The sequence below is a fragment of the Miscanthus floridulus genome, chromosome 11 (assembly GCF_019320115.1).
Source record: "Miscanthus floridulus cultivar M001 chromosome 11, ASM1932011v1, whole genome shotgun sequence".
NCBI classification, from domain to species: Eukaryota; Viridiplantae; Streptophyta; class Magnoliopsida; order Poales; family Poaceae; genus Miscanthus; species Miscanthus floridulus.
The window spans coordinates 68,374,900-68,402,271 of NC_089590.1; the positions used below are offsets into that span (position 1 = coordinate 68,374,900).

General features: G+C 54.1%; 1 pseudogene; it reads left to right on the top strand.

Annotated features, from left to right (window-relative positions):
- The first annotated feature begins 623 nt into the window (after positions 1-623).
- LOC136492124 (DNA mismatch repair protein MSH1, mitochondrial-like) lies at positions 624-26,248 on the top strand (annotated as a pseudogene).
- Positions 26,249-27,372: the final 1,124 nt, after the last annotated feature.

The following is a 27,372-nucleotide window of genomic DNA, read 5'->3' on the forward strand; positions in this document are numbered from 1 at the left end:
CACCTTGTGCACATGTGTTAGCATATTTTCACAAACATTTTCAAGGGTGTTAGCACTCCACTAGATCCTAAATGCATATGCAATGAGTTAGAGCATCTAGTTGCACTTTGATAACCGTATTCCGATACGAGTTTCACCCCTCTTAATAGTATGGCTATCAATCCTAAATATGATCACACTCTCTAAGTGTCTTGATCACCAAAACAAAATAGCTCCTATGGTTTATACCTTTGCCTTGAGCTTTCTATTTTTCTCTTTCTTCTTTCTAGGTCCAAGCACTTGATCATCATCATGGTATCATCATCATCATGTTATGATCTTCATTTGCTTCATTACTTGGAGTGTGCTACCTATCTTATGATCACTTGATAAACTAGGTTAGCACTTAGGGTTTCATCAATTCACCAAAACCAAACTAGAGCTTTCACCAGCTGAACTGGATCAATGTGATGTGGGACTTTGTGTGCTCCAACAAGTCCCAGTGATTAGTACATTTCTTGTTTTTCTACTGTTTGCGGATATCCATCATGTGCATGTTGAGTTCATTTAGTTTGTTGTTTCATTATGTTCGTTTTTTTGTATTAGCAAAGACATTATGCATGTATCACCTATCTGTTGAGTGCATGTCGTTGTCTCATGTTTTGAATAAAAAATTTGTGTACTGCTGTGAGTGTTGTAAGACATTATACATGTATCACTTTTCTCTTGTACATCCCAACCTATTTTCAAGGTGCTACCTAGTTCAGGAATCTTCATCTGTTCACTTATTTGCATAGGTTTTGTTCCTAATATCTGCATTACAATCTGACTGATTTTTGCCCATTTGCAGGTAACATCATGAGCAGCACTGACGAGCCTTCGTACAGTGACACTTCTAGTGATGGACCGAGCACTATGACCATGGCAAAGGCAGCATTCATCCTGTTGAAAGGTATTATGTCACAACAAAGGCCGGAGGTAAATCCTCCTTGTCCCATTCCTAAGCTAACTGGAGCCCAATGGATGCATCTTACCCTTGCCGACCATACCAAATGTTTAGAAAGTTTGTGCATGATGTGTGATGACTTCATGCATTTGCATGAAACCCTGCTGTCGTTTGGCCTACCACAAAGTTTTTTTTTAATTTTAACACTTTTTGGAAACTAATTTTAAATATAACATGGTTGGGCTTTTTTAAAACTAACACTTTTGGCCACGCCAATTGCCCTAGCATGGCCAAATGCTGTGTTGCGCCATGTATGGTGGCGCGGCAGAGGGCTGACATGGCGGCGACCAGAATCACAGACCACTAACGGGGCAGGGCCTGCCATGCCATCGACCTTGGCACGGCAGTGACGCCTTGATCCATGGCGTGGTAGAGCTGAATAAAACCCCGCGGCCAGTCACGCCTACCTGAGCAGCAAGCCCGCCTAGCCGCCGCACCCACTACCCGCTCGGCGGTACCTGGACGGTTTAATCGGAACGCGTCGCGCCGATAGTGGGAGTTATTCTAAGTATTGCTTGACGTAAAATCAATAGTGGATTTGTTTCTGTCTTTTGTTGAATTAGTTTCATGGCCGAATAGAGAATTAGTTTCTGTCTTTAGTTTCACGTAAAATCAATAGTGGATAAGTACACTGAGGAGGCCTAGTGGTAACGTCGTACACATCTTCGATGACATCTTCCTCTGAGTCCTCGTCAATGGCCTCCTCAGTGTATGGGGGTTTGATATGTGTCCTCGTAGACCTATGAAGCCACCGTAGGCACTCGTCAAAGGTGTGCTGGTCGTGTGGAGGACCCGCATGGACTGGATGTCGTACCCTGTTCTGCCACAAATGGATGTGTGCGCTGTGTGTCACGCGCCAATCCTTGATCTTGTACCTCTTCCTGCGGTCATACCTGCAACAAAACAATGTTAGTTGTACCACACACACATCTGAATTATAGCTTTGTTATTAATCGATAACACACCCGTGCAATCCTTGGTTGGTAGAGTAAAGCGGTGGTGGGCAGCCTGTCATTCTTCCAAACTATCTATAGACCCTGATGGGCAAGTGAATCTCGACCACATGAAAGAAAATAAGAGGGATGTCGCAGCGATACTCGTCTGACTCATCCCTAGTGATAGGACTGAGATAGTACTAGAGCTCCAGAGCATCCCAAGGATACCAATGCACCTGAAATTTCATAATTGAGTTAGGTTGTGATATAGTGTACATCGAACAAGACACAGGTATGATAGTAAAGAGAGCGTAACCTGGTGCTGTGTTAGGACATTGAGACTGTCCGTGTACTCTCTGTACTTGCACCTCGCATTCTCTCTAACTAACTCTGATTCTGTCCAGATAAACAGAGCTGTAGGGAGTGTATCCTGCCCGTTCCATTGCTGCATTGAACATGATAATGAATTAGCCATTAATAAACTCATCATATGTGAACCGAAGTACTTACCAGTAAATCAGCACTAAGTGGCCTCCCAACATGCCATCGTTCCCAACACCAAACCTAGAGTAGGTACGAGCAACCTCCAAGGTTCGCATACCCTAAGGTGCGACGGCAGGCAACGCATAGCTGTTGATACGTCCATGCCAGGACTACGCTACCCCAACTATACGCCGCTATGTTCTCCCATGGCTAGCATAGTATGTCAAGGAAGATCCATCTAATGGTGTTGCCCGAGGCGTTTGGGAAGAGGAAAGCACCAAGAAAGTGCCAGAGCTACACTCGAGCGAACCTGTTGATATGAGCCTCCTCAGCCTATGGGTCCAAGTAATCAAAACGCTCTGTGATCCAGGACGATGAAACACCAGAAGTTTTCGTAAAATTTACCAAAGAAAATGAGACCTGATGGCTGCAGGAAAGCAATGCAAGTATTAAATAGGCTTCAATTTCTCACTTATTTTTCTTGGAAGCCTCATCGTCCGGTGGAAGAAAGCCAGTAAACTGAGCCACCAGCTCCCTCTAGTGATCGTTGTTAACTATCCCTGTCACTAGAAGTCCCCCCAACCGAAAGCCAAAAATAGCCTTCACGTCCTGCATGGTCAAGGTCATCTCACCACAAGGTAGGTGGAACGTGTGGGTCTCAGGCCTCCACTTGTTATAAGAATAGAATGACTGTTAGTTGTCTCAAATTTGTTACAAGAAAGTTTACGTACAAAGAATGCACTCACACCGGTCTACAGCTGTAGTAAGTAGTGCTGGGCCAAGGGGCGGAAGACCATGGTTGACAACACGGACAAGCTCGAGGAAGCCGGCACGCCGTATGCACGGTGCATAACGCTTGTCCCACTAGTGCACCCTGGTGTGTGTGCAGGGCCTCAAAGTAGGCAAGGCCACCTCTGCGTTGTTGTCACTCAAGATGTGTGCTCGATGCTGGTCGTCGTACTCCACCTCAAGAATGGGGTACAACGGGTGCTGCGTGGGAGGGGCCATCTTGTTACAAATTGATAAACAAAGCGTTAGAGTATTCAAATTAACAAAATTCAAATTAACATTATGTAGCATTGCAAAATTTGAACTACTTGTTATGCAATATGAAAGCACATATATATATTCAAAGTAAAATTAACAGACATATCACGCACTAGTAACATAAACAACTTCACTAGGAATATAAGCATTTGACAAAACATCATAAAGTCATCAAAATCGACGTATCACGCACAAGTAAGTACTGACATTTGTAAATCTATACTCAAAATCCCTAACTAAATAACTAACTATAAACTAAATATCCTAAATCACTAACTATCATAAATCAATAACTATCCTAAATCACAAACAAATTCACTAACCTAACTATTCTAAATCACTAACTATCCTAAATCACTAACTATCATAAATCAATAACAATCATAAATCCCTAACTATCATATATTACTTATTATCCTAAATCACTAATTATCCTAAAATAATAATAATCAAAATAACATGAAATTGAGAGGGTGGTACCTTAGGAGCGGGCGGCCTTGACGCGCCGGCGTTCGTGGCGTGGGCGCGGGCGCGGGTGGGTGCGACCGCGTGCGGGCGCTGGCGGCGGGCGCTACGCGGCGACGGGTGAGTGGGTAGGGGTGCGTGCGGGTGGGGGGCTCGCTCGCGATATTTATTTGGCCCAGCCGCGCCATGCTCCATGGCGCGGCACTGCTGCACCAAGATCTATGGCGTGGTAGAGCCCTACCACATCAATGATCGTGATTCCGGTCGCCGCCATGTCAGCTCTCTGCCGCGCCACCATGCATGGCGCGGCACAGGCATTTGGCCGCGCCAGGACAATAGGCGCGGCCAAAAGTGTTAGTTTAAAAAAAACCGACCGTGTTAGATTTAAAATTAGTTTTCAAAAAGTGTTAAAATAAAAAAAATCGCCACAAATAGATAAGTGCACCTTGGTTGAAGCTCTAGGCATGTACATCTGGACTTGTGCCCACCAATCAGCTAGTAGAGAGTGCACGGATAGGTTTGAAAGGTCTTTAGATACAGTTAGCAGAAAGATGACACTAGTTGCAGAGGTCATGTATAGGTGGGAAAATATTGTCCTAGTGCCAGCAGATAGGAACTACGCTCGTATGAGCCACAAATTTGCTGCATATGCACCATGGTTTGATGGATGCATAGGTGCTATAGATGGCATGCACATAAAGGTTGAGGTTAACCATGAAGCAAAGGCTGATTTCTACAATAGGAAAGGGGAAACAACAATTAATGTTTGTGCCATCGTGGACATGGATGGTCGTTTCACATATGTGGGGGCCGGGAAGGCGGGGCATGCCATGACATGGCGATGTTGAAAGACTGTTAGGACGATGATTCGTTCCCACATCCCCCAGTAGGTTCGTGCTGCCTTGATGTTCACATTTCATAATTGTTTGTTTGTAGTAGATGTATTCAAGCATACATCCACCATTTGCTATGACAGCTGATGGCTGTATATTGTCTGCTTACACAATTTGCAATTTGATCTCTCGTTGTTTTCATCGCTTGTGGGCCGGTACTACCTGGCGGACATGGGTTATAGGGAGATGCCAGGTCACATGACCCCCTACAGAAACACAAGGTATCACATAAACGATTTTAGGGGCATAGATTTCTAGCAGTTGCAGAGGGAGGAGAAATTCAACTACATTCATGTGAAGTTGCAAAATGTAATTGAAAGAAGATTTGGGGTGTTTAAAGAACGGTGATAGATTCTGGACAGGGTGCTGTACTGCTGTAGGATGAAGCAGGCTATGATAATCATTTCATGCTTTGCTTTAGATAATTTTTTGTGGATGCATAAGTACGGCGCAGATCCACCCTCGTATGAGGTGCCGGAGTGGGTTAAGCTAAATCGAGGAACCCCTATCTCTGGAGTTAGGGAGTTAATATCTATGGTTTTGTGGAGTGGTGCCTGATTTAGGTCAAGGCTGTTGTTTTAGAAACTAGTAGTTGTAAGTACAATTCCATGGCAGTCTTGTCGCATGCATGTGTAAGGTTTTGTGGGACTATGTTCTTTTCAAAAATGGTTTATCGGACTATCCTATTGTGTTCATTGGTGTATGGGGAATTATAGTGACAGAACTACAAGTGCCAAGTTCTATAGTGTAATTGAGCAGACAAGCCCACAGAAAGTGTGCACTCAGATTGGTCTCTATGTATCTGATGGTGCCCATTCTGTTAGGTTAGCTTAGTTTATAAATTATTCTAAGTCCTGTCGTAGTATCTATGAATTTTATTTTTCATGAAATGTTTTATTGAACTATCATGCAGCAACCGAATTGAATCTGTTGTTGAGAGACAAAATCATGGTTCTAATCTTTTCTGTAATGCTTGTGAGATGGCTGTTGTCTAGATACAGATTCAACTACGAGAAAACAAGACAAAAGAGCTCATTTTGAATTATGCTAATCAGGTTGGGATACTTTGTTTTGTTTGGCCAAATTTTTTTATGATTTGGAATTGTGCAGAATATGCCAGCATTTCTTATTCTAATGTGCATTGCAGCTTTGTGATCGTCTCCCTAGCCCCAATGGTGAATCAACTGTTGATTGCGATCAAATCTCAAAGATGCCAAATCTTGCATTCAACATAGCAAACAAGACTTTCACCTTAACACCAGAGCAGGTAACTCCCTAGTTATATTTTATTAAGTGTTTGAATTAGTAGCGAAGCTTGGGGAAACCATCATCTCATTTTCAAAGTTCAGTTCATTTATCGGATGTTCTTTGGTGCAAACATACTTGTTCTAGTTCTCCTCTTGAATGATTGATTGCCTTTGTGCTGCAGTACATAGTGAAACTGGAGCAAGCAGGACAAACCATCTGCATCAGCGGGTTTAAGGCATATCATGTACCATCTCCTCATGGTCTTCTCTGGTAAGCTGAACATATATGTACATAAGTGGCAGTAATCCACACTCTAAAGTCTGTGGTTGCCTTAACAAGAATGAAGCATGCAATCTGACCTCTGTCTTGTAAATATTCAGAAGACTGGGTGATATTTTCATGGGTGCCTACCACACTGTTTTTGACTTCGACATGCATTCTGACCTCTGGCATTGGGTACCTTCTGCTCACATACTACGTGGAGAAGAGAGGCCCTGTGTTCACTGCTGCCTTCAGCCCGCTCGCTTAGATCTTCGTTGCCGGCATCGACCTCTTCATCCTCCATGAACATCTCTACCTTGGAAGGCGAGGTCACAATCACAACACCATGCTGCTCATCTCATCGATGATCTGCTTCCTAACTGCAGCCTAATTATTTTCACTAAAGACTGAACATGGTGTCGTTCCTCACTGAACATTCTCCCTACCTAACTGTTGCTTTGTGTTCTTCATCTTGCAGCGTGCTAGGATCAGTGCTGGTTATTCTCGGACTCTACCTTGTGTTGTGGGGCAAGAAAGAGGAAGCTGCTGCTGAGGCGGCGGCGAAGCCAGTTCAGGTGGCCGAGGTAGAACAGCAGGAGAAAGTGTGATTCTTTTTATTACTCATCATTCATCAGTGTGACAGAGCAGTGGCCATAGCTACAAGAATCCTGTGTGAGTGTGACAGATTGCATATGATCTCTAAGGTCTTACTGCTGCTTGTATTCTACTAGGTTATCCATATTTCTCTTCATGCTGTAAATTAACTTCTGTGAAGTGTTGAGAAAGAGGTTGCCAAAATTCAGGCTTCACTATTTCATGGTAGTTTGAAACTGTAAAATTCTCGGTCTTGTAAATTATTGGTTGAAACTGTAAGTCAGCATCATCTAGAAATGCACGGTAGTTTAAATTTAAAAGTTTAAAATCAGCATGAGCTATACTTGATTAACACCAATTTTTGAACTTCTACAAACCAACTGGCCGCCGACGGGAGGCAGGAGACTGGAGGCGCTGGAATTGGCTGGCTGGGCTGATGGTCCAGCCCCAGCACCAGCCAGCCAATTCAGCCCGCCGAACAGGACGAAAGACAGGACGCTCCTGCCTCCTGGGCCTGCCAGCGCCCGGGAACCGTGAGCCCGTGACCCCAGCGGGCCCAACCAGTCAACCGCAAGACGAGAGTCGAAAGGCGTGCGCACTACCCCGAGAAACGTGCGACAGGAACCTCCCCCTCCCCGGCCTTGGCGGCCTCCGCGGTTCCCCCAGTCCGCACTCCGCCTCCGTCACTGCCGCCCGCGCCCCGACACGCCTGAAAAACCCCACCTCTCCCCCTCCGCTCCGCCTCTCTCGCCCTCCACTTCCCACGACCCACGCCGCCTCCCATTCCAGTTCAGTTCCAGCGTGGACACGACGAAGGCGCGGAGACCCGCGCCTCCAAGCACTAGCCCCCCGTTGTTCTTCCGCGCCGGCGCCATGCACCGGGTGCTCGTGAGCTCGCTCGTGGCCGCCACGCCGCGGTGGCTCCCGCTCGCCGACTCCATCCCCCGGCGCCACCGCCCGCGTTGCTCCCCTCTTCCCATGTTGTGAGCTTCGTTGTCTCCCTATGACCCTATCTCTGGGGCTGGTGCCGTGGTTTTTCCTTCTTCCTATGCACGGTTTTTCACGTTAAAATCTCATGTTTTCGTTCTTCGTTGTTTATATTGCCTATCGTTTTTAACAGTTACTGGGCATTCTCTTCTTTCTCCACAATTGATCTGCTTACGCATACATATTTTTCTTTTTCTTTTAAGTATTTATGCATACGCCTAAAAACGCGGCTCCAGGCTATGGGTCACCGCCTAGGGACCTAGCGCCTTTTTGAACTTTGGGTTTTATTATCGACCACGAGTCAGTCTAGTGGCTAGCAAATTTTCCTTCAGTGTGCTATAGGAGCTGCAAATTTTTGTTGACCTGGCAATAAATTGTCAACTACAAATTATTGTACTTATTTTTGGTTAATAAGAATTGACATAGTTTTGTTCGACCAGCCATGCTTAGAAGATGCCAGGCTTGAGCTGTGCCATTTATACTAAATACATTTTCCAGATGACATGTCCCTTTCTTACAATATTTTCTGCTTACAAACCTTGATTTTACTTGTGTATAGGACTGTGTTGTAAAGGAAAGTTCAAGTGCAATGGATTTAGTAGGACTCTTTCCTTACTGGCTTGATGTTAATCAAGGAAATGCGATATTGAATGATGTCCACATGCACTCTTTATTTGTTCTTACTGGCCCAAATGGTGGTGGTAAATCTAGTATGTTGCGATCAGTCTGTGCAGCTGCGCTACTTGGAATATGTGGCCTGATGGTACCTTCAACTTCAGCTGTAACCCCACATTTTGATTCCATTATGCTGCATATGAAAGCCTATGATAGCCCAGCCGACGGGAAAAGTTCATTTCAGGTGCTGATTTTGTAGTTTTACATTTCTTCTGTCCAATTTGTGCCATTGATATGTTATATTTTCAAATGGATGTCGATGCTGTTCACATTGCAACATCTTAGTTATTTCCATGAATGGAATTTGAAGTTTTGAACTGCTGAAATTTTGTTAATGTTTATCTCAACAACGCAGGAGAGCTGCATGTTATTTCATTAAGAGAAATAAGATACAAAGGGAAGGCAAAAAACCAACCCCTCTGAAACACACACCAGGGTTTTAGGTGAACAAATGTGCCCCTTCACAAACAAAAAATGACCAGGAAAAGCCTAAGACCTCCAATGATCCAAGACCAGGAATTTTTGTTAATTTGTGGTGTTGCTGTTGTAAACTAATTAGGTTGGTTATTTTTGGTGCTTTATAGTTGTCCAACCTTATTGCCTTTTCCACCAATTGGGTACACTCATTCTCCAACACATTCGTTAACTATTTCATGCTTTTTTTTTTAACTTGAACTGCGCTTGTCTCTGTTCTTATATTTTGTGACTTGGATGAAATAACTAATTATGTCGTATTAACCATTTGGCTCCCACTTTACATACGATTGATTATTTATTTCTTGATTCTTGATCATTGTTTTTATTTGTGGCTTCTACTGTTCTAACATAAACTGTGGAGTAAATATTTTGTTTTGATTTCCTGTTGCAGGTTGAAATGTCGGAGATACGTGCTTTAGTCAGCCGAGCTACTGCTAGGAGTCTTGTTCTGATTGATGAAATATGTAGGCGCACAGAAACTGCAAAAGGAACCTGTATAGCTGGTAGCATCATTGAAAGACTTGATAACGTTGGCTGCCTAGGCATCATATCAACTCACCTGCATGGGATTTTTGACCTGCCTCTCTCACTCAGCAACACTGATTTCAAAGCTATGGGAACTGAAGTGGTCGATGGGTGCATTCATGCAACATGGAGACTGATGGATGGCATCTGTAGAGAAAGCCTTGCTTTTCAAACAGCCAGGAGGGACGGCATGCCTGACTTGATAATCAGAAGGGCTGAGGAGCTATATTTGACTATGAGTACGAATAACAAGCAGACAGCATCAATGGTGCACAATGAGTCTCCTAATGGCAGCCCCACTGTAAATGGCTTGGTTGAGAAGCCTGGATCTCTGAAAAACAAACTAGAAATTCTGCCTGGTACCTTTGAGCCACTGCGGAGGGAAGTTGAGAGTGTTGTTACTATGATATGCAAGAAAAAACTGTTGGATCTTTACAATAAAAGTAGCATCCCAGAACTGGTTGAGGTGTTCTGCGTTGCTGTAGGTGCTAGAGAGCAACCACCACTGTCGGTGTTTCGGACCGGGGGGTCCTTAACCAACGAGTGACTTTGTGCTGCGTGCCCCTAATCCTCGATGGTGATGCAAAGAGACACAAGGTTTATACTGGTTCGGCCAATCAACGCCCTACGTCCAGTCTGAGAGATCGATCTTGTATTCCTTGCACCGGAGTGCTCGTAGTAGGGGGTTACAAGCTAGGTGAGAGAGGGAGCTAGCCCCAGGTCTCGGCCGGGGGTGGTGCGGGCTGCTTGAGGCGTTGTTCTCAAGCAGCGTAGAAGTGTGTGGTTCTATTGGTGAGTTCCTCTTTTTGCTCGTCGTCCCCCTCTCTCCTAGAAATGGCCCCGGCCCCTCCCTTTTATACTCTAAGGGAGAACCAGGACGTACATATGTTGCTACATAGCGTCCGATAAGTGGGGATGGCGTGTCCGAGCCCTGTAGCCGGCCACTGTTGTGGTATGGTCGATGGAGTAGCCCCGTCCTTGTCGTGCAGAAGTGACGCGCCGGTCATACTTGATCTTGTACGTCGTGGGGCTCCAGTACAGCTTGAGGCAGGGCATGGCGGGCGACGTGCTGGTCATCGTGCGATGACGTCGTAGGGGGCCGAGGCTTTGCAGATGCCGAGGCCGAGCCATCGTGGGGGCTCGGCGGACATGGATCCCCAGGCTGCCGAGCCCCTGAAGCAAACTGCCGAGGCTTTGGAGGGAATTATTGGTCATGGGTACCGATTCCGAAGCCACAGTATCCCGGTCGTGGCTCCCCACGCCGCGTTGTTCTCGGAGCAGGAGTTGGCAGCACAGTGAGGCATGGGCGTCAACCATGTGCATAGCGGTGGGCACAGTGGCGGGTAACCCCTGTCCAGTCCCGCCCCCCGTCCCATCGGCCATTCCGCTGTACTGTGCCGAGCATGCGGCCGATGTCAGTGGCAGCAGTTGGCTGAGTTAATGCGACGCGACGTTTGGTCAGAGGGACAGGTGAAGGAAGAGGCAGCGGAGTGTTGCCGAGCCCGCCTCGCGCGAGGCGGAGGGTCGGCGACCCGGCCGAGGCCTGCGACGAGAGGGGGTCAGCCGAGGCCTTCGGTGGGGGATCGCCCGAGGCCAGCGGTGAGGGGGCCTCAAGCGATACGGAGAATTGGTCGAGGCCTTTGGTGAGAGGTCGCCTGAGGCCAGTGATTGTTAGCTGGTTTTGATCTTTACGAAGTCTAAGCAGTCGTTTTTTGGTTCTTGTTTAGGGTACCCCTTCTCGCAGTATCCGACAGTAGCCCCCGAGCCTTGGGGGGAGTGGAGGCACTCCCCCTGAGGTTTTGGCGAGAATTGGCTCTTGATAGTTCCTATCGGGATGGTGTTTCGGACTCAGGGCTTCGGTGGGTGCGCGCGAGCGCACCCGCCGGGTGTAGCCCCCGAGGCCCTGGAGGAGTGATTTCACTTCTTCTGGGGCTTTCGTCTCTTTCGAGTGAGGGGTTTTCATTGTGTTTGCCGAGCCCGTGGATGCGAGTTCGGATCGCTGGGCCTCGACGATGCTGCGGGAAGAGCCCCTTAGCCTCTGCCTGGAGCGAGAGGGCCGTCAGGGGTTCTCCTGGCTTTTTGTACGACCCTCGCGCTTCCTTTTCGCTCGGAAGGAGGGGTGGAAGATGCCATGCCACCCTCGGTGGGCGCGAGCGATGGCATTTCCGGTGAGCTGTTATCGGGTAAGTCCGAGTGGAGGCCCGTACCCCGTTCGCTGGGGGTCGGCTAGCGGTCCGGAGACGCGCTCCAAGAGTACCGGAGGGTTTCTCTAGTGGGTGCCAAGGCCGTTCGCTGGGCCTCGGTGGCTCGGTGCCTCCCTACGGTGGGATCCCATTTGGAGACCTCCCTGCCGGTCTCGGACACGACACAGGGCGTCCCAAGCGTTTGCTTGGGCCTCGGCCTCGTACAGGCTTGCCCGTAGTCGCCCCTGACTCTGTTGCCCTGGGGCGGCTGTCGAAACCCCTAAGGGCCCAGCCTTCGAACCCCTGGACCGTAACGGGCTTGGGTCGCTTGCCTTTATCTTGGGTGCAGGAAGAGCCCCTGAGCCTCCGCATGGAGCGAGAGGGTGGTCAGGGGTTCTTTCGACTTTTTTGTCCGTCCCCCATACGTCCTTTTCGCTCGGACGGGGGGTTGTTTGCCGAGCCCACTCGTGTGCGAGCCTGAGCCGCTGGGTCTCAGCAAAGTTGCAGGAGGAGCCCCCGAGTCTCTCGCACGGAGCGAGAGAGCGGTCAAAGGTCCCCCTGGCTTTTGGTTCGCCCCTCGCGCATGAGGGTTTGTCTGCCGAGCCCCCCTCGGGTGCGAGCCTAGGTCGCGGGGTCTCAGCGTCTTTGCAGAAGGAGCTCCCTAGCCTCTGTATGGAGCAAGAGGGCCGTCAGGAGTTCTTCTGGCTTTTCGAACGACCCTCGTGCTTCCTTTTCGCTCGGAAGGAGGGTTTGTTTTGCCGAGCCCCCTCGTGCGCGAGCTTAAGTCGCTGGGCCTCGGCAATGTTTTGCAGGAAGAGTCCCTTAGCCTCTGCGCGGAGCAAGAGGGCCGTCACGGGTTCTCCTGACTTTTTGTTCGACCCTCGCGCTTCCTTTTCGCTCGGAAGGAGGGGTGGAATGTGCCACGCTACCCTCGGTGGGCGCGAGCGATGGCATTTCTGGTGAGCTGTTATCAGGTAAGTCCGAGTGGAGGCCCGTACCCCGTTCGCTGGGGGTCGGCTAGCGGTCCGGAGACGTGCTCCAAGAGTACCGGAGGGTTTCTCTAGTGGGTGCCGAGGCCATTCGCTGGGCCTCGGTGGCTCGGTGCCTCCCTACGGTGGGATCCCATTTGGAGACCTCCCTGCCGGTCTCGGACGCGACACAGGGCGTCCCAAGCATTTCGCTTGCTTGGGCCTCGGCCTCGTACATGCTCGCTCGTGGTCGCCCCTGACTCTGTTGCCCTGGGGCGGCCGTCGAAACCCCTAAGGGTCCGGCCTTCGAACCCCTGGACCGTAGTGGGCTCGGTGCCCAGTTTCTTTGCCTGAAAGGAATCGGGTGGGGGTTATTTCTCTCCCTACGGCTAACAACGGCAGGCGCGTCTTTTAAGGCGGCTTTTTCGGGGAGGCGAAACGGTGCCTGCTGCTGCTGTGGTTGGACGCGACGTGGTGTCAGCCGACGGGACGTAACCGTACGTGCAATTAATGAGGAGGGAGTGGGCGCGTGGGCAGTAAGACCGGATCTGGATAACCGCAGCGAATTTTTTGGGGGTAACTTCCTCGATTTCGTCGCCCACGATTTGCTCCCTTCCCTGCATAAATACGAAACGAGCCTCACCCCTTCTCCCCTTACCTTGCCTGTGTCTGCCTTTGCTGCCTTCTAGTTGTTGCTAAAGAAAAACAGAGAGCACCGGGAAGAAGGGAGAAAGGGGGGAGTGAGAGGCAGAAAGCGAGCCTTATCGCGGTAGTCGTGACCTCCACCGCGCGCATGGCCAACATCGTGGTCCTCCTGGCGGACCCATGGGATCGGTCTGACGTGACCGTGGGAGTGCTGCAGTCGCTCGTCGACGTCGGTCTCCTCCGCCCGATCACCGATCCCAGCAGGCCAGAGTGGATGGCTCCGGGAGGCGAACCAGAGCCGAGGCCTCACGACGGCTACGTCGTGAGCTTCGTGTCCTTCCACGAGCGTGGTTTCGACCTTTCGGCGGATCGGTTCATGCGGGCGCTCCCGCATTACTATGGCGTGGAGCTCCACAACTTCAACCCCAACTCCATTGCGCAGGCGGCCACCTTCGTTGTCGTCTGCGAGGGGTACCTGGGAATCCCTCCCCATTGGGAGCTGTGGCTTCACCTGTTTCGGGCGACGCATACCACTAGGCCGACGAGTATGACGGGCATGAGGAAGGCGACGAGGACCGACGGCTGCACTCTCCAAGTGCGTCAGGACCGGCTGAACCTCTACGTCCCAGCCCAACTTACGTCGTCCAATCGTCGCTGGTACTCCAGCTGGTTTTACCTCCGCAACGACGACGGCGGGCTTCCTCCTTATACTGGGAGGGTAGTGGAGGTTCAGCCGGAGCACTAGAGGTATGGCATCCCGAGCGAGGAGCAACACAGGCTGCGGCCACTGCTGAAGGCGCTGGAGAGGCTGCACGATCATGGCCTTATGGCGGCAGTGGCGATGGCGGCCTTCCATCGCCGGAGGGTGCTGCCGCTGATTGCGCGGCGGCGACGTTTGTTCAAGATGACGCCGGACGAGCCGATCGATGGCATCCGGATGTTCGCCGCGCCCCTCTCCGACGAGGAGGTTCTACGCCGGGTGAACGAGACGGTTGAGGGGCGGTAGAAGATCGGCGGCCTGTCCCCGTTCCCGATGCGCCCGACGCTGGGGTACCTTTCCCTGGTGAGTTGTGTGCGGCTACAGCCTTCGAGGCCTCCTTGTTCCTCTCCTTGGCCTGAGCCCTTGTTCGTATTCGTCGTTTTTTGCAGGGGATGAGGGACATACGAGCCTCCCCACCGCCCGTCCCTGAAGACGCACAGCGGCGGGCGGCGAACCGGGCGTACGCGGAGGCCTAGAAGAAGAAGAAGGATGCTAAGACGGCGAAACGTAAGAAGAAGATCGTTGAGCGCGACGCTCTGGAAAAGTGTCGCCGGAAGCAGAAGCTCGAGGGTCTCCTAGTGGAGGCGTCTCCGTCGACGTCGGTGGAGGATTCGAGCGGCGACGATGGTGGTGAGGTGGAGCGGGGTCCCCTCGACCGCCTCCCTGATGTCAGGGAGATGGTTCTTGGGGCGTCGGCGGGCGGTCCGGCATCCCAAGGAGGAGGAGGAGACGGCGACTCGGGGCAAATGAGCGCCCGCCCCGCAGCCGAGGCCGATACGCCCGAGACGAGGGCGTTGGGAAAGCGCGCCATCAGCCCGCTGGGCTCGATGGCAGAGGTGGAGCAGGCGGCTGCGGGGCTAGCTCCACCGGGGGTTGAGCGAGCGCCGGAGTCCGGCGAAGGTCGGCCGGCCTCGGCGGATACGGGGGCCACGCCACCGCCGCCGTTGCAGAGGAGGGATGCGGTGAAGAAGCGGTTGGGCATCCGCTCGGGGTGAGTATTTCGCTAGTGAAGTCTTTTAACATCTCCTGCTTTTGTTTTGGTCGTGGGTCTGATCGTGTTTTGCCCTCAGCAAGAAGCGTCAGGCGGAAGTGCCTGCCTTTGCGCCGCGCAAGACGCTCAAGGTGGGCACGGGTTCCATCACCCCAGGGGCGGTGGAGGTACAGGAGTTGGTCGCCCAGGTAGGGGCTACCCAGGCGGCCATGGGGCGAGAGGAGGAGGAGGAGCCTACACTCCGCGAGGCCGCAGCACCTGCAGCTGTCGAGGCCACTGTGGGTGCAGCCGAGACCCCCTCGGTTGTGGAGGCCACCGAGGGTGAGGGCGAGGTCGAGGCCCCCACGGTCGCTGAGGCCCTCCGGACCTCAGGGGCTGAGGTGGTGGAGATCGCGGCGCCTGGGAACTTCGGGGCTAAAGTGGTGGAGGCTGGAGTGAGCGCGGCGAGGGCGGTGGACCTCGAGGTGGAGACGGAGGCGAGGCAAGCCTCAACCCTGCCGCCAATTCAGAGCGTGCTTCCGGTACAAGGGAGCGCCCGGGAGGCGGAGGTCCGCCCGATCCCTACCGACAATGCTTCCCGGGGGAAGGGGGTGGCTGATGCCGGGGCGGCCAGTGCCGTGGAACATCCGGCTTCAGCTTCAGGCGAGGGAAGTGCGGCCCTCATGCGAGTGCGGCCTGAGCCGTACGGGTGGGATCACCCGCGCGTCTGGTGGCGGAGCCAGGACGACCCCGAGGGGGAGCCCATCTTTGCACTTGAGGACGCGGCCGAGGGGGGTCGCTGGGACACCCTCGAGCAGTATCGCAGCCTGGCGGAGCGGTCGCTGCGGACAGCGCTGTCCGTCGTGGCCAATGACCTGCCCGGGGTTTCGCAGGTACGTATCCCCCTTTTCTCGTGTGACGTTGTCTTTCTCCGGGTTTATTCGTAGTGCTCAACTTGTGTTCTGCCTATCCAGGAGCTCGAGGCCCGGTCCTTCGGGAAGTCGTTGTTCCTTCGGCGGGAGAGGGGCGTCTAGGACGAGCTCTGTCGGCAGAGGGAGCTACTCGCCCACGCTAACGAGCTTCTGTCGGCGCGGAGCGCGGAGGTGGAGGATCTCCGTCTTCGCTGTGACAACCGGGAGGCTAAGGCGGCCATGGCTCAGGGGCAGGTCGCCCCTTTGGCGGCACGGGTCAAGGAGCTGGAGGAGGAACTGGCCTGGGTGGCCGACGAGCGAGACGCCTCCAACTCCCGGGCGGAAGAAGTGAGGGCCACCGCCATAGCCACCGCCGGGCAGCTAGGTGCGGAGCAGCAGGCGCACGAGCTAACGAAAGGTGCCTTGGCAGAGGCCACCAAGGCGGCCGAGGCTTCCCAAGGCGAGGCCCTAAAATGGAGGGAAAAGGCCGAGGGTGAGTCCTGTTCCCTTTGTCTCATTCGTCTTTTCACGCGTTCGACACCTAACTTCTTGTCGCGACGCAGAACTGGAGAAGGAGGCTTCCAGGGCAGCCGAGGCCTCTCGAGTCGAGGTCCAGCACTGGAAGGAGAAGGCCAAGGGTGAGTCCCGCAGGCCTCGCGCCCCGTTTGGCCTGTTTTCTTTGACGCTTAATCCCATTCTACTTGTTTTGGCGCAGGGTTGGATGATGAGGTCTCGCGGTTGACCGAGGCCTCCGTCGCGCTGCAAACAGTGCTCGATCGCGAGATCGAGGAGCACGAGGTGCTGCAGAGCGTAGCTCACGCCGTCTGCGAGGCCCTGGAGATGGAGGGGGTTCAATCGGGCAGCTCCCTTAGGAGTCGCCTGACTGCGTTGATTGGCCAAGCGCATCAGCGACTGCGAGAGGCGCTACACACAGGCGTCAAACGCGCCCTGGCCGTCGTCTCCTCGCACTATGCCGGCATCGACGTCGAAGGCGTCAGTGATGGCTATGCCCTGTCCGAGGCCGAGGAGGAGCTGACGAAGCTGGAAGCGGCAGTGGAGGGCCCCGGCACGGCGTTGGCGAAGCTATTCGAAGAGGAGGTGGTCCCTCCTTCGCCGTCTGCCGACGCGGGAGACCCTGCGCCTTGACCTGGGCCGAGGGGGCCATGTAATAAGTTAGATTTATTACTGTATCGTGACGTTTGTGGCCGTCGAGGCCTTTGTGAGGTGCTTGTATATATACGTTTTTTCTAATCGCTTTATTGTATTTCCGAGCCTCTGTCCTCTGTCTCGCCTCCGAACGTATCATCTGTAAAAACTCCCTTGGAGCCTAAGTCGTCCCTCGGGTAAAAGGTGGTGAGGGAGTTGTCATAGCCCGGAGGCGTAGGTCATTCTCACGGCTCGGCCGGCCTTTTAGCCTTGAGACATACTTTTGGTCCTTAGGTTCTTTACAAATGATCTGTTAGAGCACGCTAGAGAGAGTTTGGCATAGGGATTTAACTGAAAATCGATTAAGAAATGGTGTCCGGGACTTAGGGGGGTTCCCCCCTAGCCCCCGAGGGAGGTTCGGCCATGCGGAGGCATGGCCGAGTCTCCCTTGAAGCGTTATCATAAAGCGTTTTACCTTCTGTTCCGATTTCTAGACAAGTCCTTTTGAAAAAACCCCCTTGGAGCCTGGGCTACCTCTCGAGTAAAAGGTGGTGAGGGAGTTGCCGTAGCCCAGAGGCGTAGGCTTATCTCTCAGCTCGGCCAGCCTTTTGCCCTTGAGGCGAACCTCCGGTCCTTAGGTTTTTTTTTGTAATCGACTTGTCCTAGTACGGGACAGGTTCCCCTTGATGGGGGTTTCTCGAAAAATTAGAACAACTAAAGACGCTTCTTTAATGTATTTCGAGAAACAAAATATACAATGCTTGGAAATTTAAGGGTAGAAGCGACGTAGCTGTTCTATGTTCCAAGCATTGATGAGGACTTCGCCCTTCTTGTCGGCTAACTTATAGGTCCCGAGCTTCAGCACTTGAGCGACGATGTACGGCCCTTCCCAGGGCGGGGTCAGCTTGTGGCAGCCCTTGTTGCTCTGCCTCAGTCTCAGCACCAGGTCGCCCACCTTCAGGTCTCGGCTTCGGACATGCCGGGCTTGGTAGCGTCGTAGGGCTTGCTGGTACCTGGCTGAGTGTAGCAGCGCGACGTCTTGGGCTTCCTCCAGTTGGTCAAGGGCGTCTTCGCGGGTAGTGCGGTTGCTTTGCTTGTTGTACGCCTGTAGCCTCGGGGAACCGTATTCTAAGTCAGTGGGGAGGATGGCCTCGGCTCCATAGACCAGGAAGAACGGTGTGAATCCTGTGGCTCGGCTCGGGGTGTTTCTTAGGCTCTAGACGACTGACGGGAGTTCGGCAAGCCATTTCTTGCCAAACTTTCTTCAATCGGTTGAATATTCTTAGCTTAAGGCCTTGTAGGATCATGCCGTTGGCATGCTCTACTTGGCCATTCGTCCTAGGGTGTCCTACGACCGACCAGGCCACCCGGATGTGGTGGTCATCGCAGAACGTTAGGAACTTGCGACCGGTGAATTGTGTCCCATTGTCAGTGATGATGGTGTTAGGAACCCCGAACCTATGGATGATGTCAGTGAAGAATAGAACCGCTTGCTCGGATTTGATTTGCGTGATCGGGCGAGCCTCGATCCACTTGGAGAACTTGTCGATGGCTACCAGCGGGTGGGTGTAGCCCTCGGGGGCCTTCTGCAGAGGCCCAACCATGTCCAGACCCCACACGACGAATGGCCATGTGACGAGGATGGTTTGGAGGGCTTGGGCCGGGAGGTGCGTCTGCCGCGCATAGTACTGACATCCCTCGCAGGAGCGTACTAGCTTGGTGGCGTTGGCAACCGCCGTTGGCCAGTAGAAACCTTGGCGAAAGGCATTTCCGACAAGTGTCCGAGGCGCCGCATGGTGCCCGCAGGCTCCCGCGTGCAAGTCCCAAAGCAGGGCCTGGCCTGCCTCGGTAGTGATGCATCATTGGAGGACGCCTGACGGGCTTCGCCTGTACAACTCGCGGTCGTAGAGGACGTAAGTTTTGGCTCGTCGTGCAAGCCATCGGGCTTCGGTCCTATCTATAGGGAGCTCTCCCCGGGTGAGGTAATCAAGGAGCGGGGTTCGCCAGTCCGTACCCTGGTCGGCCTCGGGAGGCTCTGCTTCGATTTCCATGACTTCAGGCTCGACTGCGGAGGCCTCGGCGGCAGAGGGGGCCTCGAGCCCTTCGACAGGCTTGACCGGTGAGCCATCTTCCGCCGCCGGGGTGTAGTCGATGGAAGGTTTGCGGAGGTCTCTGGCAAAGATATTTGGGGGACCGGGCCCTCGCCGACGCCATTTTTGCCAGTTTGTCCACGGCCTCGTTGTACTTTCACGCAACGTGGTTGAGTTCGAGACCGTCGAACTTGTTCTCTAGGCGACGTACTATCGTACAGTACGCCTTCATTTTGGGGTCATGGCAGCTTGACTCTTTCATCACCTGATCGACGACGAGCTGCGAATCACCCCATACGTCGAGACGTCGCACTCCTAGTTCGATGGTGATTTGCAGGCCATTGACGAGGGCCTCGTATTCGGCCACGTTGTTGGAGGCGGCGAAGTGAAGCTGGATCATGTAGCGCATGTGTACTCTAAGGGGCGAGACCAGGAGCAGGCCCGCGCCAGCCCCAGTCTTCATCAGAGACCCATTGAAGTACATGGTCCAGCATTCTGATTGGATCTGAGCGGGTGGCAGCTGTGTGTCGGTCCACTCGGCTACAAAGTCGGCCAGGACCTGTGATTTGATCACTTTCCGAAGCGCGAAAGACAAAGCTTCCCCCATGAGTTCGACAGCCCACTTGGCTATTCTACCCGAGGCCTCCCGGTTTCGGATTATCTCTCCCAGAGGAAAAGATGACACCACAGTCACCGGGTGGGACTCGAAGTAGTGACGCAGCTTGCGTCAAGCCAAGACTACGGCGTAAACTAGCTTCTGGATGTGGGGGTAACGTGTCTTAGTCTCAGAGAGCACTTCGCTGATGAAGTAGACAGGTCGTTGGACGGGTAAGCATGTCCCTTCTCCTGCCTCTCGACTACTATGGCCGTGCTGACCACTTGGGTCGTCGCGGTGACGTAGAGTAAGAGGTGCTCGCCCTCGGTGGGCAGAACTAGGATGGGGGGTTGGTGAGCAGTGCTTTTAGCCTAGCGAGGGCTTCCTCGGCCTCGGTGGTCCAAGAAAAGCGCTCGGACTTTCTCAAGAGGCGGTACAAGGGCAGGCCTTTTTTGCCGAGGCGCGAGATGAAACGGCTTAGGGCCGCAAGGCATCCCATGACCCTCTGTACCCCTTTGAGGTCTCGGATTGGGCCCATGTTGGTCACGGCCGAGACCTTCTCTGGGTTGGCCTCGATGCCACGTTCCGAGACTATGAATCCCAAGAACATGCCTCGGGGAACCCCGAAGACACACTTCTCGGGGTTGAGCTTGATGCCCTTCACTCTGAGGCATGTGAAGGCAACCTCCAAGTCGCCGACGAGATCACCGGCCTTCCTGGATTTGACTACGATGTCATCCACGTAGGCCTCGATGGTTCACCCAATGTGTTCGCCAAAGACTTGGATCATGCACCGCTGGTAAGTAGCCCCTGCGTTTCTGAGGTCGAACGGCATGGTTACGTAGCAGTACATGCCAAATGGAGTGATGAAAGAAGTCGCGAGCTGGTCGGACTCTTTCATCTTGATTTGGTGGTAACCGGAATACGCATCAAGGAAGGAGAGGGTTTCGCATCCTGCAGTGGAGTCGACGATTTGGTCAATTCATGGTAGTGGGAATGGGACCTTCGGGCATGCTTTATTTAGACCGGTGTAGTCCACGCACATCCTCCACTTGCCACTTTTCTTCCTGACTAATACAGGGTTAGCCAACCACTCTGGATGGAATACTTCCTTGATGAACCCGACTGCCATGAGCTTCTACACTTCTTCGTCGATGGCCCTGCGCTTCTCCTCGTCGAACCGGCGCAGGCGCTGCTTCGCCGGCCTGGAGCCCGCCCGAATATCTAAGGCGTGCTCGGCGACCTCCCTTGGTATGCCCGGCATGTCCGAGGGACTCCACGCGAACATATCGATGTTCGCACGGAGAAAGTCGACGAGCACGGCCTCCTATTTGCTGTCGAGGGTGGCGCTGATCTTTAGTCCTCGGCTGTTGGGGATGGTGGGATCGACAGGGACGAGCTTGATGGCCTCCGCGGGCTCGAAGGTCCCGACGCACCGCTTGGCGTCGGGAACCTCGCTACCAAACTGGCCGAGATCGGCGATGAGGGTCTCGGCCTCCACGATGGCCTCGGCGTACTCGATGCACTCGACGTCGCAGTCGTATGCATGTTCGTACGTGGAGCTGACGGTGATGATGCCGTTGGGGCCTGGCATCTTGAGCTTGAGGTAGGTGTAGTTGGGGACCGCCATGAACTTGGCGTAGCACGGGCGCCCCAAGATGGCGTGGTAAGCCCCCTTGAATCCAACCACCTCGAAGGTGAGGACCTTCTTGCGGTAGTTGGAGGGAGTGCCAAAGCAGACGGGTAAGTCAATGCGCCCGAGGGGTCGTGTGCGCTTTCCTGGCACGACGCCGTGGAAGGGCGCGGAACCACCTCAGAGCCGTGACTGGTCAAGCTCTTGGAGCTCCAGAGTGTTGACATAGAGGATGTTGAGGCCGCTGCCTCCGTCCATGAGCACTTTGGTAAGCCGGGTGTTGCCGATGATCGGGTCGACGACAAGCGGGTACTGCCCGGGGTTTGGAACATAATCGGGGTGGTCATCCCGATCAAAGGTGATTGCCTCCTGAGACCAATCGAGGTACCGGGGGTGGCCACCTTGACCGAGAAGACCTCCCGGCGTTCCCTCTTTCGCTGGCACGCCATGAGGCATGCCGAGGGTCCGTCGAAGATCATGAAGGCGTTACGTACCTCAGGGAACCCATCATCTTTATCGCCGTCCCTCTCGCCGGCGCCCCTTTTCCTGGCGTCATCGTCGTCGGGGAGCCCAAGCCTAGCGTAGTAACGCCGGAGCATGGTGCACTCCTCGAGGGCATGCTTCACCGGACCTTGATGGTAAGGACAGGGCTTCTTAAGCATGTCGTCAAATAGCCCGGGGCCTCGGGGGCCTCGAGGATTCCTGCGATCTGCTGCGGCAACATGGCCAGCCTCGAGGACCTCCTGCTTCCCTGGGCGACCCTTCTTCTTTCTCTTGGGGACGCGGGTGGGCGAGGCCTCGGGGGCCTCGTCCTTCTGCTTCCCCTTGGCGTCGTTGTTGGGGAAGATGGCCCCAACCGCCTCTTCGCCCGAGGCGAAGTTGGTGGCGATGTCGAGGAGTGCGGCCGCTGTGGTTGGTACGTTCCGGCTGAATTCTCAGACCAGGTCTCGGCAGGAGGTGCCAGAGAGGAATGCTTGGATGATTTCCGAGTCACCGACGTGGGGCAACTCGGTGCATTTCTTGGAGAAGCGCCGGATGAAATCTCGAAGAGATTCGTCCGGCTTCTGGCGGCAACCTTTGAGGTCCCAGGAGTTCCCGGGGCGCACGTAGGTGCCCTGGAAATTTCCGACGAAGACCCTCACCAAGTCATGCCAGTCGTGGATCTGTGCGGGGGGAAGGTGTTTGAGCCAGGCTCTCACTGAGTCTAACAAGAACAAAGGGAGGTTGCGGATGATGAGCAGGTCATCGTCCGCACCACCTAGCTGACAAGCCAGGCGATAATCGGCTAGCCATAGCTCGGGGTTCGTCTCGCCGCTATACTTTGTGAGGTTGGCAGGTTGCCGGAACCGGGCTGGGAAGTGAACGTTGCGGATGGCTCTACTAAAGACCCGAGGGCCAAGTGGCTCGGGGGAAGGACTGCGGTCCTCTTCGCTGTCGTAGTGGCCGCCTCGGTGTGGGTGGTAGCCCCGGCCGGCTCCATCATCGTGGCGCTGTCGCCTGCCAACTACTTCGTGGTCGCCTTGTGCCTCGCGTTGGTCTCTAGGTCGATCGCGCACCGAGGGGGGCCCGTTGGCCGTCGGCGTGCGAGCGGGCTCAGGACGGACCGAGGCACCCTGGCCCCGCGTGAGGTTGCGCCGTGGGTTGCTCCGAAGTGCCTCCACGCCGACGGGAGGCAGAACTTTCGGCCTGCTGCACCACAGCGGTCTCGAGGAGGTTGCGGAGCTCTCCGCGGACCCGTCGCCCCTCGGTGGTGGAGGGCTCGGGCATTGCTCGGACCAGCATCGCAGCTGCTGCGACATTCTGGCTAGCGTGATTAAAGATTGGGGGTGGCTCACCCCCCTCGTTGTCGTTGATGCGGTGATGGACGTCGCGGGCCCTCCGTCGGGCTCCTCTGCCCTCACCACGCCCTTGCTGCTCCTGCTCGAGAGTGTCCCGAAGCTGTTGCAGGAGGAGTCGGTCTTGCTCGACCTTGGCTTGAAGCTCGCGGAGCTGCTCTAGGTCTGGGCGTCGATGCTCCCCGCGGACGAGATTCTCGTTTCGTGCTGCCGGGGCTTCAAGACGCAGAGGTGTGGCATCGCCTGCCCCTGGCCGGGGCGAGGAAGGGTTGCCTGTCCTCTCGTCCTCTTCGCCTGCCCTTGGCATCCCGAGCCCGACGTGGAAGCACTCACGAGACGGATCATAAGTCCCTTCGTCGTCGGAGTCGGAGTAGCCGAAGCAGTAGTCGCTTGCAGTCATGAAGCAGCGCATGGCTTCGGGGTCACAAAGACTGGAGAAGTCTGCTCCAGCCCACGTCTCGTCTTCTTCCGAGGAGTCGGCGTGGGCGTGCGCCGATGTTGCGGGGGAGAAGTCGAGAGCGAAACGTTGGTGGAGTTCTGAGGGCTCTGCGTGCTTGGAAGCGTAGGCGGAAGCGAAGGCGGCGGTAGCGTTTATCAACCCGAAGGGGTACGGGGATGGTGCTACTGCCGGGCGCCGCTCCGCCGGGGGCTGGCCCCTCAGGAGGTGGCGGGACAGAGCTTGATGACGATGCGTCGCCGTGCGTCGCTGGAATCTTTTCCTTGCCCAAGCTCAGGTTAGATAAGTCCCCGATCAGGGACTCTGCACCAACAGCTGGGCAAGGGATACCGGCGGAGCGCGGCATGTCGCCCCGAGCTTGCGTGGTGTCGGAGCGTTCCCGCTCGCGTCACGCCTGGCGAGTGCTACGGGAGCCGCGGCCCGGACGCTGCCTGCGCCTGGGCCGCGGGTCTGTGGTAACGTCGTCGGGCTGTGGAGCTCGGGGTGCGAGGCGTACCATATCGTATCCACATCCTAGAGACATGAACTCTAGGCTCCCGAACCATACCACCGTGCCGAGACGTAATGGTCGTACGGGGTCTGCCATCCAGAACTTGCTGGGACGATGAAGCTAACACGCAGCGAGCCCCTACCTGGCGCGCCAACTGTCGGTGTTTCGGACCGGGGGGGTCCTTAACCAACGAGTGAATTTGTGCTGCGTGCCCCTAATCCCCAATGGTGATGCAAAGAGACACAAGGTTTATACTGGTTCGGGCAATCAACGCCCTACGTCCAGTCTGAGAGATCGATCTTGTATTCCTTGCACCGGAGTGCTCGTAGTAGGGGGTTACAAGCTAGGTGAGAGAGGGAGCTAGCCCCAGGTCTCGGCCGGGGGTGGTGCGGGCTGCTTGAGGCGTTGTTCTCAAGCAGCATAGAAGTGTGTGGTTCTATTAGTGAGTTCCTCTTTCTGCTCGTCGTTCCCCTCTCTCCTAGAAATGGCCTCGTCCCCTCCCTTTTATACTCTAAGGGAGAACCAGGACGTACATATGTTGCTACATAGCGTCCGATAAGTGGGGATGGCGTGTCCGAGCCCTGTAGCCGACCACTGTTGTGGTATGGTCGATGGAGTGGCCCCGTCCTTGTCGTGCAGAAGTGACGCGCCGGTCATACTTGATCTTGTACGTCGTGGGGCTCCAGTACAGCTTGAGGCAGGGCATGGCGGGCGACGTGCCGGTCATCGTGCGATGACGTCGTAGGGGGCCGAGGCTCTGCAGATGCCGAGGCCGAGCCATCGTGGGGGCTCGGCGGACATGGATCCCCAGGCTGCCGAACCCCTAAAGCAAACTGCCGAGGCTTTGGAGGGAATTATTGGTCCTGGGTACCGATTCCGAGGCCACAGTATCCCGGTCGTGGCTCCCCACACCGCGTTGTTCTCGGAGCAGGAGTTGGCAGCACAGTGAGGCATGGGCGTCAACCATGTGCATAGCGGTGGGCACAGTGGCGGGTAACCCCTGTCCAGCCCCGCTCCCCGTCCCGTCGGCCATTCCGCTGTACTGTGCCGAGCATGCGGCCGATGTCAGTGGCAGCAGTTGGCTGAGTTAATGCGACGCGACGTTTGGTCAGAGGGACAGGTGAAGGAAGAGGCAGCGGAGTGTTGCCGAGCCCGCCTCGCGCGAGGCGGAGGGTCGGCGACCCGGCCGAGGCCTGCGACGAGAGGGGGTCGGCCGAGGCCTTCGGTGGGGGATCGCCCGAGGCCAGCGGTGAGGGGGCCTCGAGCGATACGGAGAATTGGCCGAGGCCTTTGGTGAGATGTCGCCCGAGGCCAGCGATTGTTAGCTGGTTTCGATCTTTACGAAGTCTAAGCAGTCGTTTTTTGGTTCTTGCTTAGGGTACCCCTTCTCGCGGTATCCGACAACCACCTTCCACTGTTGGCAGGTCTAGCATCTATGTGATTATCAGAAGCGACAACAAGCTTTATGTTGGACAGGTAAATTGTCGTATTTTTCTGCGTTATTCAGTATCTCAGATGTTACTCTGTGGGGCCCATAAAATGTTGACATTGACATAGATCCTTTTCTGCCTGCAGACGGATGATCTTCTGGGGCGCCTTCATGCCCATACATCTTGGTTCCTGGCAAGAGCGGTGCCTGCCAGCTGGAAACCCTTCTCATAAATCAGCTTCCTTCGAGGGGCTTCAAGCTCATCAACAAGGCAGCCGGAAAGCATAGGAACTTCGGTATATCTCGGATCTCTGGAGAGGCAATCGCCACCCAACTAAACTAATCAGCTGAAGATCTAATTTAGCTAGTCGACGCTAGTGAGTCTCTTTTGCTTTTGGCGACTCAATAGGAGGCAGGAGCTAACTGACACCATGCCGCCCCAATTTTGTTGAATTGATAGCGGTGCTAGCCTTGTGCATAGTAGGGGCATCTTTCTCTTGTCTAAGGATGTACTACAGTGCAAATGATTAGCAATGCAATGACATTCGCTGTGCAACAGACCTTGAGCAGTTGATTCGTTTGTTCAATCAGTGCTTTTTTGCTCCCAGTGACGTGATAGCCTCCTGATCACTTCACGTAGTAGCTGGGCGGCCCTTTCTAGGTCAAAACAAAACATTGGCCCTGGATTAGATTCCATGGCATGCTTTGGGTGCTCTATGAAAATGGGGGCAGGTGCACCCTATGGCCTAGTTTAGATCCATGTGTATCTACCAATCCACATGTGTTGGAGTGGAAGAATGGAATGTAATGGAATTTAGTTCAGTTCTATTCCAATCCACTTAACACATGTGGATTGCGATGAATACATGCGCATCCAAACAAGGTCTTCGTGTTTTCAGTGACACTCCAAATATTTTACGAGAAAGCTGCGTCTTTTAGCTTGAATGTCCTGTGCTCATGATTCTCAACTTGCATCATTAGATTCCATGGAGACAGAACTATCATAGATCCCTGTGACATGAGCGGGTTATCCCAACTCTTCCCCTAGTGGCTACTGCCGCCCCACATAACGCTCAACAGGCCAACATAATGTGAAAGGTGAAGGGCGACGCCGATGCTGCTATCAGCTGCCGTTTGAAGTGCCCATCGCAGCAATGTCCGTTTGTATTTTTGTTTGGTTGCTTGTAACCCAATTGCCGTTTCCATTTATTTTTTCTGGACGAGCTACTGGTATCCAGTTGAGTACGTACTGTACGTAAGTATCTCTCGGCTTTGTGCGCGCCGAGTCCCCGACAACGTCGGCCTCTGTAGGTCCGCATCCGATGCGGGCGACAGATTCACGTCGTCATAACATGCACGGGCGCGGGGCATGGGAATGAGCGCGATGCCGCCCGGCGCGCGCCCCGGCGAGTGGCAGTTTGTCACGACGGCGACGGGCCGGAGCCGTACGCAGTAATCTTTGTATGGAACCGTGCGCCGCGCATCGTTGCCCCAGTTACTCGTGTCGTGTTACATGATGGGCTGGGTCACGCGGCGAGTGCAACGCTTCAACCAACTCTCGCAACCTCCGGGGCACGGCCGGACCGCTACCGTGCTAGTACGCTGCTAGCTCTGCTGGTCACTGCTCGGCTGTATTTGGACTTTGGAGCGCCGGAACCGGAAGCGGGAGCATCATGTTCCACCAG